The sequence below is a fragment of the Oryctolagus cuniculus genome, chromosome 13 (assembly GCF_051225735.1).
Source record: "Oryctolagus cuniculus isolate XC-2025 breed Fujian yellow rabbit chromosome 13, ASM5122573v1, whole genome shotgun sequence".
Taxonomy (NCBI): domain Eukaryota; kingdom Metazoa; phylum Chordata; class Mammalia; order Lagomorpha; family Leporidae; genus Oryctolagus; species Oryctolagus cuniculus.
In genome coordinates this window covers 93,402,222-93,415,466 of record NC_142879.1, presented here as the reverse complement: position 1 = coordinate 93,415,466, position 13,245 = coordinate 93,402,222, and the positions used below count along the sequence as shown (strand labels likewise).

Sequence of the window (13,245 nt, the reverse complement as noted above, 5' to 3'; positions counted from 1 at the left end):
TATCTACTGTGGAGCAGAGAGTGAGGTGGTCCTCCACTGTGTTCCCATTTCTACTAGAAGATGGAGCCCAAGCCATTCCACAAATTATTGGAAGACAAATTGCATGTGAAGCTTAGGTCATATGGTGGGGTAGGGAGTTTTCAAAGAACATTCCCAGAAGGAGCAGACAAGGGTGGCAAGGCTACAGGGCTACTGAGTTCCCTAGGACTCGGAGAGCAAAAGGCTTAGGGGTCCTCACTTCTTGCACAGCTGTTAGTGTTTAAAGGAAGCAATGTGGATCTCCAAGTGCTGGACAAAGTACAGCATCACAGCAAGTCGAGCGTTGAGTGGGAAGCCACTGCTACATACAAACTTGGGTCCCAGCAGAAATGGAAACTTAGTAAAAGGATGTCCCTGGTGGCAGGGAGCCAGAGGTCTGCTTAGAAAATGAATGTGACATTGTTGCCAGAACATGCTTTGTTTGTTTGAGGTGGGGAAATTGCTCTGAGGGTAATACCCATTTCTGGCATAATTTAGTTATTAGAAAAAAAATTAGTTATTAGGGGAAAAAAGACAAAGAAAACAAAAAAAGAGGAAACAAAACAAAAAACAACAAAGGAAAACAGGGAACAAAGAAAAAATTGTTGCTCTTTTTATTGATATAATTACATTTTAAAGATAAAGAATCGAATATTCTCTTGTTCCTGGTGGTTGCTGATGTTGCTCCTTTTTCCAGTGGCTGTAGTTGTGTTGTCTGTTTTCAGTCTGCCATTTGGAAGCAATTCAAGGGAGCCTGAGCCACTGACATGACTCTACCTTGACAATGACTAGCAAATAGAAGAACAGGAAGAGGGAAGAAGAGAAGGGGGGAGAAGGCAACCAGGTAGGTGATGTAACACCTGGGAATTCCTAGCACGCACAGGCACCATGTTGAGTTCTTGCAGATGATGATTCATTTAATGTTCACCTGGAGAGAGAGACAGAGACAGAGAGAGGTTTTCAGTGATTCACAGATGAGGCTCTCAGACACGAGTGTATTTACAGGCTTTCCTAAAATCAGACAATGATTTACTATGAGATGTCACAGTCACACGTCTAAGACTCTGAAATCCACAGCAATGATTTAAAAAGGGAAGAAGTAGCATCTGATTGTTAACTCAGTCTGAATGTTTCAGTTCCACTGTATGAATGTCATTTCCTATGTTTCTGATGAGCATGTATATGGGTGTGCTGGGATCAGTGAGGGAAGAAGAGAGAGGGAAAGTTAGAGGGACCTTTCTCATGGAGGAAGCAGCCCATCACTTAAGCCTGGAAGACTAACATTGTAAGAGTGATGAGAAGCACTGGTATTCCAGAGGCAGGAGATTTGTGGTAATAGCTGCTTTTTTTTAAGATTTATTTTATGTATTTGAAAGACAGAGTTACAGAGAGAGGTAGAGACAGAGAGGTTTTCCATCCGCTGCTTCACTCCCCAGATGGCCGCAATGGCCAGAGCTGTGCTGATCCAAAGCCAGGAGCCAGGAGCTTCTCCTGGTCTCCCATGCAGGTGCAGGGGCCCATGGACTTGGGCCATCTTCTACTGCTTTCCCAGACCATAGCAGAGAGCTGGATCAGAAGAGGAGCAGCAGGGACTAGAACTGGTGCCCACACGGGATGCTGGCCCTTCAGGCCAGGGCTTTAACCCACTGCGCCACAGCGCCGGCCCCAATAGCTGGGTTTTATCATCATCTAAGCCAGAGTTTTGATAGTGTTCCCTAAACTCATGGCTATCTAAATATTCACAAAATGAAAATCAGTCACTTAATATGTTTGGGTGATTCTGCAGGTCACTTTTTTTGAACTACCTCATTTGAGATTCTGTATAAAATATTCAGAGAAGTACAGGAAACAACTATTTAAGTGTGTCGATTTAGACAGCTGATTTCCATGTGACAACTATAGATATTCCACTTGCTGTGCTCCTCCCACAACATTTGTGGGTTTTGTAACCATAATAAGCAAACATCTGGAGGGACGTTTGCCTCACTCAAGTTCACTTGATCAGGGAGTGACTCCTTTCCTATCTGAGGGACAGGCTTCTGGTGTCCTGTTCTGTATCTATATTCACCCAGGCTTGGCCATGGCTGATTATGTCAGACATAATACTCCAAATTGGGGAGTCACACTCTTATTCTTTGAAATTTGGAACCAAATGCAGGAGGATTCAGTCCAACCGACTGAGTGTTTAGAATTATAACAGGCAAACAAGGTGGGTGCTATGAGGCAACCAGATTCTGTTACATGGAGTAGCAAGATAGGGCACGAGAATAGCAGATATATGGATGGGTGGATAGAGAGATGATAGAAAAACAGAAATCACAGAGAGAAGAGAGACTAGGCAAGAGAGGGAAGTAATTGTGCACAGAAAAGCATGACTAAAAGACAAAGATTTTCATTCCAATTTTCCTGGCGCTTATCTGCATTCATACTCATTAATGAAACAACTTATATTTTTTTTTCCAAACTCCTACTTTAAGCTGAATTTTTTTTTTCGGTTACCTGTGGCGAAGTCTCCTAATTAATAAAACAGTGAAGCACTATGACTAAACTCCGTGTAATATTATAATAGCTTTTAGGATATATTAGAATGGGACAAAACTAACAGTGAAACGCTGGTGTGCAGTCAAGGCTTATCACTATTTTTCTCCTAAATTAGAATCCATGGTAATGAGGAAGTGGTGCACAGAGTTCGTCACTGCTCTATCAGCCATGCATGCAAGTAGGGGTGCAGAAAGCAAACAGACAAGTAGCTCAATTGCATTTCCTGGAAGCATTCATTCATGTACAAGTGATAGGAGAGTTACAAACAAAAACTCAATGTCCTTGGCAGATGCCTGTGGCAACACAAGAGCAGTTTTTTTTTTTTTCATGTCTCATATGTTTCTCTAATTTAGGCTTTTCATTCCTTCAGATTGACCTTGTTTTTGTATAACTTTCTTTGTTCACATCATGTGAAAGAAATTCCATCTCTTTGGCATATATGCATCAAAGATTCAATAAGAAATAAAAGAAGTATTTGAAAGGTCGCAGAATGCCTGGCTCAGAATAAGAAAATAAATGCAGTAGATTTACCACTTGCAGAATACCCCTGTGCCTCGCTACACTCGCCGGTTCTCTTACCTTTAGGTGCCAGTGGCGGTTGTGTGGGGTGGGTGTTGTGGCACAGCAGTTAAACTGTTGTTGAGATCCCACATTCCATCCCGGTGTGGGTGTGCCTGATTTGAGTCCTGGCTCCTCTGTGCATCCAATTCAGCTTTCTGCTAATGTACAGAGGTGGTAGATGAGGATCGAAGTACTTGGGTCCCTGCCTCCCATGTTGGAGACCCGGATGGAGTTCCCTGGATCCATGGCTTTCGCCTGGGCTACCCCAGGCTGTTTGTAAGCATTTGAAGAGTGAACCATTGGATGGCATCTCTCTCTCCCTTTCTCCTCTCCCTGTCACTCCACCTTGCAAATAAAGTAAGTATATCTTACAATTAAGTAAAAAAAAAAAAAAAAGAAAGAAATAGCATGTGTTTCTTGTGGACTGAAGCCAATATCTCTCCCACCAAGAAACAAACTTACTCTCTCTTAACTCTTAACTCTTGGAATCTGTGAAACTGAGACAGGGACAGTGTTTTATAAAGAATCAAATTGTGAAGTGTCATCAGCATGCTCCGTAGCTCTGTTCTAACCCTGCTCACTTGGAATTCTCTGATTTCCACTCTTCCTGTTGTCCTTAAGCACAGAGTAAACACAAAAGGAAGGAGAGGGCTGTTCTGCGAAATGTGTTAGTCACCAGGGCTCTGGGGTCCGGGAGAGCTGGGTTTCTTTCAGTCTTCCATGTATCTTTGACCTGGGAGGGCCTATGGGAATGGTCTAACCTTCAGGATCCTCACCTGTACATAGATAGGATGAAAACAACTGGGTCGTCATGATGTACAGATTAATTGAAAGTGCACAGGTAGCACAAAGGTGAAGTGTTCAGCAGATTCAACTATGATGATTTGATGATTACAAAGCAGATAGATGATGGCACATTTGAAACAGGCAACTATGAACCCTGCTGCAAAGTCTGAGACCTGGAGTCTGATCTGAGCCCTGTAACACATTTCACAGGGATAGTCCTTGATGGACAAGTTCTCAAAGTGGTGCTAATTTTAACTCAAGATATGGTCGTAGAACTTTTTATGTGTCTGCAGGTAGGTATGCCCCTGAGTTCTATAAACCCCAGCGAAAGCAAAGGATAGTTTATTCATCTACTTGGTTATTCATTACAGGCACCAACAGAGTTTTGCCTAAAGAAAATGTCATCCTTTCTTTAGGCAGCAAAAACAGAATTAGTTAATAACAAAGGGATTTTCTTTATGATTTTTCCTTCACAGCTTGATCTAAACCACCTGCTTGTCCCTTAATAAGGGCGAGGTTATGGAGCCAGCAGGTCCAGCTTGCTTTGCCTGCCTCTAAATGCATGTCATTTCTGGCTATGCTCAGAAAGCAATTTCAAGTTTTATGGGTGTGCTGAGAAAAAATGGCAAGAATTTGCCTACAGGGAAGCAAGAACTCAGCAAAGTGACAGATGTCCTAGGAGGACAGATAAGCCAAAGGTCCTTGGCAAGGAAAGGCTCAGACCTGGCTGTAAAACCAGTTCTTAGTGTTTTATGGATGAGGTTTGCTCAATTGCAAGACCAGAGTGGCTGGACTTGTCATTCAAATAGACTTGAGTTGTTCAATGAAACGTTTCGCTTTCTCCTGAAACTAAAAGAGTGAGATAAGGATATTGACTCAGCTAGTCACTGGCTTACATGGGCGAGTCTCAAAGTCAAAGTCGAAGTCCAAAGACACCATGAAATGTGTTAGGAGAGAGCTGTGTTTACCTTGAACATTGTGCAATATCTACAACTACTGAGATGGTTCTTGCTAGATTCTGATGTGTACTTTTAAAAATAAACTTATTTAAAACTAAAAATAAAAGATGTTACATGGCACTCCACACATACGCACAAGTCAAAAAGAAAAAGAAAAAAGTGTATGTTCAACAGGTAGTGAGATAGTGAGATAGATGCTAAGGCCCTTACTAGGAAGAAGTTTATGCTTAGAAAACAATTTAAAGCAATGATGTCACTGAAAACAGTGATGAAAATTATTTAAATCACTGAGTTGCTAGCAGAGAAATTGAGGCAAAACCCAACCATTAATGAAGCTATTCTTTCACTTTCTTTTGCTGTGTGCAGACCTAGAATTCAATTATTTGGACTTGACACTGTCCTGAAACCTATCATATTTTATCTATTTCTAGATGATTACAAGGGGCTTTTTGTAAATTTTCACTTTATTATTATTTTTGCTGAATGATAGAATATGCTTCTCCTTTCAACTTTGTACAGGAAATCAAATTAATTTTTAGAAATATATTCTGTCCTCTTCTTACGGTAATGATTTGAACCCAATGTCCTTCCTAAAATCAGTTCTATCAGCCACATTTCTGTAGAAAATCCATTTTGGGTATTCCTCATTTAGGAATGTTTCAGGCCTTCTGAATCTGTGCTATCTTTCCTTAAGATAACTCTACCATTGCAAAGGTTTATCCAGAAGTTAAACCATTGACATTTTTTCCCAGATGCCTCATCAGTAAGAGGAGTTAAACATCTTAATATTCATGCCATTATTTCCAGCAAGGTAATTGTTGTGCAGAATGTCAAGTATGTTGTAATGTCTGTTCTGCACTTCGTCATTACAGTATTGCTATTTGCTGACCAGAGAACAAGAATGAAATTGATGGCAGCTCTGACAGAGTGAATTGTGCAGACAGAAAACAGCATTTTCAAGGGATCTCAACAAGCTGAACATGGGTTTGAAATCTCACCCTCCTAAAAATAGAATTTCTGGTTTCCTTGTATGCCCTTCCTGGCTTGGAAAGCAGAGAGAACAACAGGAGAAACTGCTCTTGTACATGTGATGTATGCGGCGTTTGTGGTACCCACTGTGTAGCATCCATATCCCATGGTCATTCCAGTGTGACAGGGGCTTGTGAGAATCGTAGAGTATTTCACAGCAAGGGCATTAGAATAAGACCAGCCATGATTTCCATTTCCTGCTCTTCTTCTTACTAGTTCTCCAACCTCAGCAACTTATACGGGTTCTGTGAGCCTCATTTCCTTTTTTTTTTTTTTTTTTTTTTTTTTGAAACAGGACAGATAGTCTCATCTCCTGGATAATTACAAAATTTAAATAGCATAACAAGAAAAGAACTCGTGGTGCCCTCTCATTGCTCAGCAAAGAATAAGCAGTTCATCTCCATCTTCCCTCCAGGAAGTCTCCACATGGGTTTGTGTCTGTGTCTGCCTGCTTTTCTACTATTGAACAGAAGTGAGAGCTGCTCCCCGCAGCAAGGGTGGTGCCTCCACCCCAGGTCTCATCCTCGGTACCCCTTCCCAGAGGATCACTTCTCCAGTGGCTCGTCTCTCTTGAAATGCACACCTGCATCCTCAGTGGATCCCTTCCTTACACAGAAGCCACAACTCGGTAGTCTTCAGAAACACAACAAAAGAAAACCAACAAATCCCAAATCTCCCTTGAGCCTTCATCTCCAATCCAGTTCTCTTCTCTCCCCGTCTCAGAAACAGTCCCTGATGTTGCCTCTGTGCCGTTCTCCCCAGTTTCTTCATTCCACTTTGTTTTCCCTGTGTAGCTAATGATTGCTCATGATTTTTTTTAAATCCAGTTTGGGTTTAATTTTCTAAGTTTGGTTTCCAAACGTTTAATTCATTCCAAAGCCTTTGCCAAGGTTCTACTTTCCCTCTCAGTAAACTTGGATATATCTTCCCCCTCTCGGGAAAACCTCTGCTGGCTTTTTTCATTCTGTGTTCTACCTCTACACTTTCCTCCCTGTAGCATCACCTGAGTGGGTGAGCGCCTTCGTCTTGGCTTATCAAAACCAATGCCTGAAACACGCATTTTCTGAGACATTTTAGGATTCACCATACACAGTGGACTACATGATTTATCTTCGTTATTTTAGGGTTATAAAGGAATGTCTCTTTGTTCTCTGTTTTTCAGAGTTGCTGTTAACAAAGTCAAAAGCTGTTCTGCTCTTTGATCTTCTATAGGTGATCTAGGTTTACCTTTTCTTTCTTGAAACTTGATGAATCACTGCTTTGCATACACTGTGCAGAAACTTCACAAGAGAATTCTCTGGTGTGGATCTATTTTCATCTCTTGCTGTGGGCTCTCACTGAATCTGTTTTAGCCTAGCAATCTTTCCATTCTAGGAAATGTTACTGAAGTATTCCTTTGATATTAGTTTGTCCTGCAATTTTTCTCTCTCACTTTTTTTTCCCACTTTGGTCTGGCATTCTTAATAACTAGAGGTTGGATCTTCTAGACTGCTTCTTAAGCTATTTTTTTTCTTTTTTTTTTACCCATTTGTTTTTCTCTTCTGTTTAGCTCTTGTTGGATTTCCTAAATATGACTGAAATATTCTCTAACCTATCTGTTTTATACCACGTTTAAGTGCATTTTTTTCAGTTTCTCTCCCTCCCTCCCTCTCTCTCTCTCTCTTTATCTATCTATCTATCTTTCTATCTATCTATGGATCTATATGTTCATGTTTCACACTGCCATATTTTCCTTCATCTCTCTGAAGATATTCATATGTTTATTTATTGATATGCTGAGAAATTTCTGTAAACTGTAGTATCTCGCTTTCAGGTGGTTTTGGCTTTTATTTGTTTTGTGCATTTTTTTTTGTAGGCGTCTCAATTATGTTCATGTTAGAGGCTTTCCCTGACTATTTTGTGAATTCTTTTTTTCTGATCATAATTAAATAAATGGCTCAACTTCATCGCCACCATCAGATTCTGGCTATGTTTCTGGGTTTCTCATATATTTACTCTATAGCTCTTAAAAGTGTGTCTGGGTCCAGTGCTGTGGTGTAGCAGGTTAAACCTCTGCCTGCAGCACCAGCATCCCATATGGACACAGGTTCTAGTTCTGGCTGCTCCTCTTCCACTCCAGATCTCTGCTAGTACCTGGGAAAGCAGTGGAAGACGACTCAAGTGCTTGGGTCCCTGCACCTACTTGGAGACCTGGAAGTAGCTCCTGGCTCCTGGCTCCTGGCTTTGGATCGGCCCAGCTCTTGCCGTAGAAGCCATTTGGAGAGTGAACCAGTAGATGGAAGACCTCTCTCTCTGTCTCTCCCTCTCAAATAAATAAATAAATAAAAATCTTTAAAAAAATAAAAGCATGTCGAGGTTTTTAGCTGGTCATTTTGGGTTTCTCTCTTCAACAAAATCATTTGAGTATTGTTTATTTTGCTCCAAATGGGAAAAGTAGGAGTCTGTATTCATTCTGCCATTATCACCTGAAAGCCTGCCCCTCTCCTGTCCCATATCAAAGGCACCTCTCATCTCTGCTACCCTGGAACGACTTTCATCCAATGTACCAGTCATTTCCAGACGGCCTCATCTGAGGCACACTTTGTTTTGCCAGTTTTCTAGAGTGGCCATGCCCTCCTACTGGAAACATTTGTCTCAAGATTGCCTTGCTATGATGACCTGAGCATAGCTGTCTGAGACACTGCTCCCACATTGACGAAAGCAGCATTCCACAGAGGGGCCATCCCCAGACCACACGGGTTCATGCCCGTGTAAGAGAATTTCTTCCCTTTTTTTTCACTGGTCCCTTCCAGTAGAGGAGCACCAGAAGGCCCAACTGTGCACTCACTGGATCTGAGCTAAACGCAGTGGAATCTAACAACAAAATGCTGAGATTGCTCGTGTATTTATTTCTAGCATTGCTATCTGAAAGAAATGAAGGCTTGACATGTGCTTTTAACAAAACCTGTTTTTCTTTACCAACCCCAATAAACTGTTATGTGTATCCTATAAACTGCTGTAGAATTTGGTTCAGAATCAACCTCAGAATTTCTCCTTAAAGATGAGGTTAAACAGCCAGCTGGTGGCACATCTTCCATTCACAACAAGTTCTGGTGGTTTTGTGCCACACCTGGAGGTTTTTCACATAGCACAGGCTATATTGCAAAGCACAGGTCATTAGGGCTTTGTGCTTATTCATACATAAAAATTCACACCCTGACTCCAGCCCACGGGAACAGATTAACTTCATTTCTTCCAATGGGAAGATTATTCTCTTTGCTGCAGAAGATTAAAAAGCAGAGAAAATGAGCAATTTTGCTTTCTATCTGTCATGTCACCTTCACACATAGCTCAAAGTGATTTTGCCCCAAACCCCATGGAAATGAAATTTAAAATTCATTTTTTTATCTTTATGACTGACCTCAAGTAATCTGCACTTGGGTTTTTCACATAATATTCTTACAAGTCTATTCCATCATTAAATGTAGCCATAGTTAAAGTTAGCAGTAACTTTTTTTTTACATATGCTGGTTTTTACAAATATATCTTCCCATTCGTTCCCCCTCATTTTGTTTTGGATTTTTCTCATTTTGGATTTTGTCTCATCTTGGATTTTCTTTAAAGCTTCTTGTTTATAATCTCATCAGTTTTTTACTCCCATTTTTAAGGTAGAAGAACCATTGTCACAGAGGATAATTGCATCATGACAAAACTCACTTTTTGCCCAGCAGTAGCAGAACAAGAATTGAAAAACACATCTCTATGGCTGGTACATGTTAGATGCCGAGGGAAAGATATGGACACAATTCTTATGCCCTTGTCTTGAGCATGGCCTTGGATATTGATTAGTTTGCCCTGCCAAATTTGAGAACCATTAGCCAGTAGCTGCTTGGGCCATCTGAACACTGAGTCAGTTTAAGAGGATGACTGTAAATGTTCCACACATCCCTGTACTCATGAGTTGCATATTGCTACTCAATGGAGGAAAATCGGGAGATGAGGGGCTTTTCGTCCTTGAGAAGTATGAGAAATGGCAGCTGCAGCCGGCTCCAGCTCAGCTTCCTGTGTTGCTCTAAATGAGTATTAAATACCAGAAATAAGCATCCAGTAAAATGGGAATTCCAGACTAGAGTGAGGGAGACCCAGAGGTATGGAAAAAGAGAATGAAAATCAGCATAGGGCAGCAGGATGCTGCAAAGTCTCAGAACACAAAGTCCTGGTTGTTGTTTTTGCGATTCAGAAGCAAAATTCTAAAAGGAGAAGGAAAACTGAACCAGTGTGCAGCCAACAGGGACACTATAGTTGTTTAAGTTCAAGGAACATTTACTGAACGGCAGTGTCATGTACATCTTCACTGTTTCCCTTCCCACTCATTTGTAAAAACTATAGGACCACATGAAGGCTGAAGAGACCAAAGAATTCTTACCCCCAAAGGAAAGGGAACATTATTCTTTAGTGTACTGATCAAAGATTCCAAGAACAACTGGCAAGAGAGGAAATGCAATATGACTGATTTGCCAGATTAAAGTGAATGGGCAACTGAAATAAAAAAAAAAAAGAACTTCAAAAAAATTGCATCATAGATTTTCTGTTAAAGTGTTTTGATGAAGATGCCAAACTGGTTGGAGAAATAGCTGCCTTCTAGAAAGAAGTAGAAGAAATAGGCTGTGTGCCTTTGATTGTGTGCATGTGTCTATGTGCATATAAATGAGCATGTGGACACATGTGTGCTTACATACATGTCTGCATTGTGTTCATGCATGTATTGTGCACTTGCTTGCATTACACATATGTGTGCACATGTTTACCGGCACATGTTTAATTGCATGTGTCCACATTGCATATGTGTATGTGTGTGCACAGGCATACTTGCATATATGTACTGTGTGCTTCTATGTGTGAATGTGTGTGTATCTGTGTGTGCATTACTTTAATGTCATTGGAAACGGTTGTGTATTCTGTGGATATCATCGCCCTGCAGTCAGGAGCCAGTGTTCATAGTCATTGGATGTGGCCTGAGGTATGGCAGAACAGACCTATTGTGCTCCTGAACCAGGTTGGAGGGACAGCAAGCCCAGTGTCAAATTGTGAGAGGCAAGTTTCAGAAGTATTGGCCAATTAAATTCCTTTTAATGTTAAACTTCAGAGTTACTGCATATTAACTGTATGGTTATGTCTGTCTCTGTATGTGTGTTATTTTTCTTTTGGAGAAGAATTTGCTCTGGATCTATGGCAAATTATTCAGTATTTTGAAATTTGAAACCAGCCATCTCCAATTCTACTGTGAAAACAGCTGTCCTGGGAAGTGATGTAGAACTGGGCTTTCAATAAAGGGATTTGCTTGTAAAGCTTCCCAGTGACCACTACATTTTCCTTTGAAGACACAGTCTCTAAAGCCACAGTTTTCTCATGCTGTCTGAGCTCACTCATCCATTTAATGTGGTAGAATAGATATGATATTTTATATATGGCAAGTCCACAAGAGGAATTCTATGATCATTCTCTCCAGTAACATAGTCTAGCATGAACTAAACTAAGGAGGGAAAGACTCATCCATTTCATGTGAACAGCTCAACTATTTGCTGCCAAAATTCCAGGACTGCCATTTATTACTGACATAGAGAACATTTTCTTACATAATCATAAAAGCACTTTCCAAAAAACCACTTGGGGTTGATGAATTGCTCTCAGCTATGTAAGTGGTTTAGAAAAGGGGGGAAAATTGAAAATATCTATGCACTGCCAATATTGAAATAAAGGCATGATTTTCTTAGGTTTTAAAACTTACATTAAAATAATAATTATTTGATGATTAATTCTTTTTTTTTTTTTTTTTTTTTTGACAGGCAGAGTGAGAGAGAGAGACAGAGAGAAAGGTCTTCCTTCCACTGGTTCACTCCCCTAATGGCTGCTAGGGCTAGCGCACTGCGCTGATCCGAAGCCAGGAGCCAGGTGCTTCCTCCTGGTCTCCCATGGGGTGCAGGGCCCAAACACTTGGGCCATCTTCCACTGCCTTCCCGGGCCACAGCAGAGAGCTGGACTGGAAGAGGAGCAATTGGGACAGAATCGGGTGCCCCAACCAGGTCTAGAACCCCAGGGTGCTGGCACCGCAGGCAGAGGATTAGCCAAGTGAGCCGCAGTGCCGGGCTTTGATGATTAATTCTTAAATTTGGACTCCTTAGGAAAGGAGTGCTTCTTTCCTGGTGAAAAGACTATGTAGTGTTTTGTGAAACAGGATTATTTGTAATTTAAGTTTAAGAAGAAAAGAATGAAATATGGTATTTAGCATTATTGTGCAATAATATAAATGTCAGAAATCTTTAAAATACACTGGCAGTTTTAGCATTCCAATGGTAAAAATGCTTCTTGAGATGACATTACTTGTGTTATAAAAGTATTTTGTGTTATACAGAAGATAAAACTCTATAATTTGCTCATGCACTATTTTGAATGTGCACAATGTGGTCAATATTATAAAATTGAGGTGGGAGACATGGATCTAGTCTTTATTCAGAAACATTCAATGTTTTGTATAAATTTAAACATAGTTTATAAGAAAAAGGAAAAAAATAATTTCATTCCAAATTAAATGGTACAACCAAAAATGATACTATCATTTGAAAACAAAAATGAGGGGTTTGCCTAGGAAGAAACCTAGGAAGAAATTTCTGACTATTTATTTGTTGTTTTAAAGATTGATTGATTCATTTGAAAGCAAAGTAATGGGCAAGTGAAAAAGAGAGGGATGGAGAGAAAGAATGAGAGAGAGGGAGAGAGAGAGAGAGAGAGAGCCTCCATCCATTGTTTCACTCCCCAAATGCTGCAAAATCAGATGTAATCCAAGAGCCAGGAACTCTATTCTGGTTTCCCACATGGGTGGCAGGAACTGAATAACTTTGACCTTTTATCCTGCCTTTCCAGGTGCATTAGCAGGAAGCTGAATTGGATATAAAGCAGCTGGGATTTAAATCAGTATTCCAAGATAGGATGTGGGCATAATGAGCAGTCCTCTAACCTGCTTGCAACAATGCCTGCTCTATCTGAACTATTTCTTGAAAGGATTTGGAATATATTTAAACTGTATTGTATGAATTCAAGAACGTCATTGTTTGATATAATTTAAGTGCAAAAAAATAAAACATTGCATTGAAATTATGCACTGTTTGCTGATTTTAAATGCATATATCACTGACTTCTAATCCATAGGTTAATTTCTAAAACATAATGACTGATATTTCGTGTTGTCATCACAAATAATCCATAATATGCTAACTCTGCCCACCTGGGGTACAAGTGACACTTACATAACAGGAAATCATGGTGAGAGGAAAATCAAACTATGAAATATTTTTTATTTTTTTATTCTCAAATT

The 13,245-nt window shown here is 40.3% G+C and overlaps 1 long non-coding RNA gene across 1 annotated transcript; it reads right to left on the bottom strand.

Moving 5' to 3' along the window:
* Nucleotides 1–613: 613 nt before the first annotated feature.
* Nucleotides 614–3,720, bottom strand: LOC108178841 (uncharacterized). Its single transcript, XR_001795579.4, has 2 exons — nt 3,139–3,720; nt 614–946 (listed from the first exon to the last, which is right to left on the bottom strand). It is a non-coding gene; the product is annotated as an uncharacterized LOC108178841 (long non-coding RNA).
* Between the last annotated feature and the right edge of the window lie 9,525 nt (nt 3,721–13,245).